The following is a 6,000-nucleotide window of genomic DNA, read 5'->3' on the forward strand; positions in this document are numbered from 1 at the left end:
AGACCGTTGGGCCAGGGCTGGAGTCCCACCCACTCCCTGATGGACGGCGAGGCCAGCGAATGGCGACGCGGCTGAGGGTGCGCGGAGGCGGCCGTTGGGAGCGGCGCGCGGTGGGGGGCGCTGAGGGAGCGGTAACCGTCGGCCCGCGGCGCGGCGGCAGCGCAGGGTGGCTGCGGGCAGGGCAGGGCCCAAACGCGGGGCGCCGGCGGGGCGCGGTGCTTTCCAGGCTAGTTGATAGGGGACCGTGTCTTCTGCTGTGAGAAGCTGCTGCGTTTTCCCCAAGTACAAGGACTCCAGTGCTTCTCGGTTGTCTTCAGCCTAGAAAAGAGAATTAATGGCGCTCTTCTAATATCTGCGTGCAAGATACCTTCTTCCCATTTGAGAMACCAAAAGAGGATGACACTTCCACTGTGCTGCAGGGACAGTCAAAATACAGTCAAATAAGTCACCGTTTCCTAGAAACTCGCTTCTCACCGATGCTGATCCCTGCTGAGGGCTGGTTCTGCTGTGCAAACTGTGGAGATTGCTTTGCTGTGTTTTGCCAAATTGCTTGGCCTTTGCTTCCTCTTATCAAGCTAACTGGCCCAGTGACAAAGGACAAAGCAATAGATACAAAAACAAGGCATAAATTTGTATACTTGCCACAAGATGGGGGTACAGTTGGTTGAAAAATTGCCCTCAGAATAGTTATCAATGCTTTTTTTTCTGTCTAATGGGGATAAAAGCACTTGGCAGATCACTTCTACTGAATATTTTAGTAAGACCCTTGAAAAGGGAATGGAAGATATGTTTCTAAAATTGACAGATGGCACCAAACTGGCCAAAGTTGCTAGCAGTTGGAAGATGGGATTCAAAATTATCTTGATCCATACAAGAAATCATTTAAGATTGAGAAGGTGGACTGTATTAAAGACAAGCATAAAATAGTACATATTGGAAATTAAAAACAAGTATATACATTCAAATAGCCAAAATAATCAGAAAATGATCAGGTACGGATAACAAATGAAAGCTAAATGTATATCAGTAACATCATGCTGCTGCAGAAGGAAATCTAATTCTGGGATATATTAACAGTGGTATCGTATCTAAAACTTGGAAAGCAATCATTTCACTTTGCTTGGCACAGTCAAAGCCACTGATGGAGTGCATCATGGTGGAGGTTCATTTGGGGACTCTGCAATTCAACAAAGATGTGGACAAACTGGACGTAGTTCAGAAGGGAGCAGAGGAATGATCAGAGGGTTACGAAACATGCACTGCGTAGGAATGTTAACAGAAATGAATCATTTAGCTGTTCTGAAATGATTGCCCTTGTGCAGCTTCAGCCTATCATTTTGGAAACTGTTACCTTTTTTAGCAGTTTTTCTTTTAATGTGATACGTCCATACTTCAATATCATACTTCAATATCTTTACTATGCTTCATATCAGAACAGGACTGATTCTGTCCACATCCAAAACACTGGAAACTCTCCCTTATAATCAAGTGTTGTGAATGAGCTAATTTTTCATTGTCTGATTTTTTAGCAGTAGTAGGCAAAAGCCTAAGCAAAACACCAAGGCTAACCACACAACCGAAGTTCAAAGTCCAGTTACAGGATTGCTTAATCATGTAATGTATTAATGACATTTCATAACACTCAGTGTAATATGTAATCTTATATAGTTTATTTACTATTTAATTGTATTTATGGTTTAATTGTACAACTGCTAAATTACAAAGCTACTCAAGCCTTTGTAACAAGCGACATGAAACAATTTCTGTTGAGTGAGTTTAACGAACTTCTGATAAGGTAAAATGTATAAATTATTTGCCAAAAGGGAGCTAAGTACATGATGGCAAAACTGTCACACTCTCTACCTATGAATCATTCCCATTATGAAGGCTGATTGTTCACATTAGGACTTTTTGAGGGTTGTCTTAAAGAAGACAAAGCCAAGGTTGTGTGTTTGTAGGAATATCTGTGTGTTTGATCTATCTATCTATCTACCTGGTTTTGCTTTGTATTGCTTAGTTTGCAGAAGTTTGCTGAACAATTCTTTGTTTGTATTTTTTACGTAATTAAATGTATTCAAATGTTCTTAAGTGAAAGAGACTGTCATTTGAAGATACTGAGAGTCTTCTCTCTCTTCTTTTAGTATTATTAAGCTCCTATTCTGCATTTCTAGAAAGATGTATTTGCACATACTTAGTGGCCACAAAAGGAGGTATGTACTGAACTGCCTAGAGATATATGAGGGTAGGACTGAGGCAGACAGTAATTCCCTACTGCAGGAATTTAGTGCATGTAACTATTTTAAGTAACTGTGTCACATGCTCGGGTTCACTATGAATATCAATTTGCAGTAACTTTCTCTTGTTTCTTTAGCCTGACTTCCAACTCCTGTTAGGCTGACCGGTTATGGACAGCAGCACTGTGTTCCCTCTGTTATTATGCATTACTAAGCGCAGAGGTTGTCATCCCAAGGAACCCTTTTAAGTGGTAATTTCAGGATATGCTATTTCCCACACAAAAGCTGGAGTTCTGTATTGTGAGAGCCGACAGGGACTGTGTTGTGCTGAAGCAGGGTACACTGTGAAGTGCAGTGACAAAACTGCGTTCTGCTTCTTTGTGTCTTTTATCCTTTCTCACAAATTCTGTATGCTGCCAGCGTTCTTAACCTGTGTATGCCTGTCAAAGCCCTGAATCCTGACATGTATTTCTTGCCTCCTGAACAATAGCCCTAACAGGTAGCTTCCACAGGGTATGGACAGGATGGTACCTGGTGGTTTACCAGTCCTGTTTTGCCTATCAAAGTCCCCTTCCCCTGCACACACATGCACATACACTTCAGGGAGGCTCCTCTATGGATTGGGAACAGACTGGATTTAAGAACTCCAAAGCTTTGCAGATCTAGAGTAAATCAGACCTAAATTACAGACCTGCCATGTCTTGCTTTATGTAATAGATTCAGGTCCAGTTTCTTGGCCAGCTTAAGCCATCACTAGCTGGCACTGTTGCTGAAAGAAGTATCCAGCCACATTTGCCTGTCCTTGATTTACCCCTTCTACTGTGCCAGCAGAAGTTTCTGGCACTGGTTCATTTAATGAAGCCATGCTCCTGGCTACGCTCTCCTGCTGATTTGCCCCCAAATAACTTTTTATTTGTATTCAACTTTTTCCCCACACCTAATGGTGTAAAGAAATGCACCACAAGCTGACATTACCCAAAYAGCCCCTGCAGTGCCATGGGGGGAGGTGGGGGAGCCTGGGCCAGGGCCCCCTCCTGACCCGAGGCCATCCCTCTCAGCTGTTGGCTGGAAAATTTGGACCTGGGTGCTGGGGCTTGGCAGCAGTGGCAGTGCCCTTAGAGCAGGGTCAGGCCGGGGGTGCGGGTGGCCCTGCCGCTGTCAGGCACTGCGAGGACACGTTACTTTCTATCTGCTTTACGTATTTGTCCCCTTTCCAGTATTGCTGCACCCACACAGCTCAGTTGTGAATGTCATTGATCCGCCTGGCAATGAGACTACTGCTATTTTTTCTCCCTTTGCACATGTGGAAAACTGAGGCAGAGAATAAACAGGAAACCCTAAAAGGGGTGAGGAGCCATAACCCACACACTGCTCGGCAGCAAAACATCTCGGGGCATCCCATGAACTGGGCACACCAGGGATTCAGGAAAGGCAGGCGGAGATTCACCTGCCCCGTAACAGGATTCAGGTTCTCTGGTATAAAGACAGAGAGCTGTCCGTGATAGCTGGTAGGATTCAGTGGGAGTTTGAGGATCCTTTTGTAGATCGACTGTATGCCTAATTCTTGCTATGCCAGAAACAACCAGTTCAGTCATGATATATGAAATATAACAAAGCTCTCCTAATTTTGTGTTGTGGCTTCTGATAATGCGCTGGAGTGTGAAATAGTAAATCTGCCCTTAATTCCTAGCTATGGCATCAGCTTGCATCATTTGCAGATCATGTAACCAGTAATTTACTCATTTCTCCTGCTTGCAGATCATCTTTCCCTGCCTAATGGTGTGGTTGTGAGACTTTACAGATGTTTATGGGGTATTTTGAGATACTTCAGTTGCAAATATTTTTCAAAATTTATTTATAAATAAGAAGTGAATGGTTTTATTATTGGCAGACAAAGATATGCTGGGTAAAGCAAAGGGACATATTAAACTGGTTGCCCTGTTCACACATCTGTAGAAACAGAGCTGAATATAGTAAGTAAAAAATAGCACGCTTTTAACAATGATAATACACGTTTGCCTCATTTATAATCACAGTTCAAACTGAACCATTTTTTCTCTAATGCAAATGTATGCTCTCTATTTTATCTCTATCTATTTATGTGTATATGACTGGTCATATAAGCTGCTGGTTTTACAAAAATTACCAAACATAAAAAAAAATCAAAAATAATAATGAAATTTCTTTGTGGTATGGGTCATAAATTATGGCCCTTTCAGTTACCGGATAGTCTTGCATCTCACTGGTATTAATTTGGGCCAGTGTTCCTATGAATGTTGGTAAATGCAAATCTCTCTTCACAAACAGCAGATATCAAGCAAGGTGTAATGACTGTATTTCTGAGCCTTCCAAGAAAAAAAACTCTGACTGCTCTCAGACATCCAGCATCATGAACCTCGCAACACTTTATCCTTCAGCTATTCTAAACCCTTAAAGACATCAAACTCTCAAACGGGTGATTTCTGCTCAACGGAGGCAAGCTGAAACAACATCGGGTGCCAGAGCACACTCCCATGGCAGAGAACAGAGAAGACAGCAAATTCGAGCCGTCCCGGTGGAAGGTGAAAAACACGCAGATGAGGTTAGTAATGAGGACTTGGTTGAGCTAAGTTTTTTTTCTTTTGCCTTTCTGCCCTTGCTGTTTATCTCCTGCACTGTGGAACACACATTTTTGCATGTTCCTGTGTTTCATTAAGTTAATTACAAAGAACATGCTAGAGGACAGCCCACCTGAAAAACAACATAGCCCGGTGTGCTAAATGAGATCTGCTCCAATTAGTTTCAGTTATCCAAATGGGTCATGTTCTTGTTCAATAATGAATGTTTTATCTAGTGGCAAGGACACCACAGGAGGACTGTGGTGACAATGGGGACTTTTCTGAAGAGGACATTTAGTGGAACTTTTGTTCTGTCCAGAATTATTTTCCATTTCCATGCATTCAGCACTCAACTGCTTTAAGTAGAATAAACTTTGTGTTATTTGACACTGAACATAAAGTTCTAGTAGTATTTAATTCTAGCAGTATTTAATTTAGAATGTGGGGGCATCTGTTCAGCTATTCAGAAGGTAAGCAGTTTGAACACGTTGTCCACAAAGTGTCTTCAGGTTTGTGGTGAACATATTCAAGCTGTTTACCTTCTGGTAATACAGTCATGACATGTTCAAGCCAAGGATAAATATGATGTCTAAATATTATGTCTCAGTTCAAGACTCCCAGTCAAGAGCTGAATAGCTGAGCAGGTATTAAATAAATAATTATGGAAATAGATTTGGCACTTACTTTTAAATAACTTCCCTGTAGTACATGATATTTACACAGAATATGAAAAGTATGATGAAAAAAATTATATTGAAGCGACAGTTATTTAGATACTCGCAGGACGGCTGTACGCGCCTCTATACAGCGGCTGCGGTCGAAAGGTGAGTTAGGAGCCGGGGACGCACCGCAGGCGCCGGCCGCTGCGCGGAGGCCGTTGGCGCCCCCTCGGCTGCGCCCCCTCCTCCACCGTCCCCGCGTCACACGACCCCAGCGCGGGGCCCTGGCGCGCACAAGCCCTATTATAGCCCTCGCGGGCCCCGCCGGGCCAATCAGGAGAAGGGCCTCGCCCCCGCCCCCCCGCGAGCCGGAGCTGTCTCGTGACTGCGCGCGGCCCCTCGCGCTGCCAAAGCGGTCATGCGGCCGGGGGGCGGGGAGGGGGCGGGCCGCGCGGCGGTGACGCCCGCGCCTCCGGCACGCTGATAGGCGGAGAGCGCGAGGGGGCCGCG

The sequence above is a fragment of the Apteryx rowi genome, unplaced genomic scaffold (genome assembly GCF_003343035.1).
Source record: "Apteryx rowi isolate R43461 unplaced genomic scaffold, aptRow1 scaffold_559, whole genome shotgun sequence".
NCBI classification, from domain to species: domain Eukaryota; kingdom Metazoa; phylum Chordata; class Aves; order Apterygiformes; family Apterygidae; genus Apteryx; species Apteryx rowi.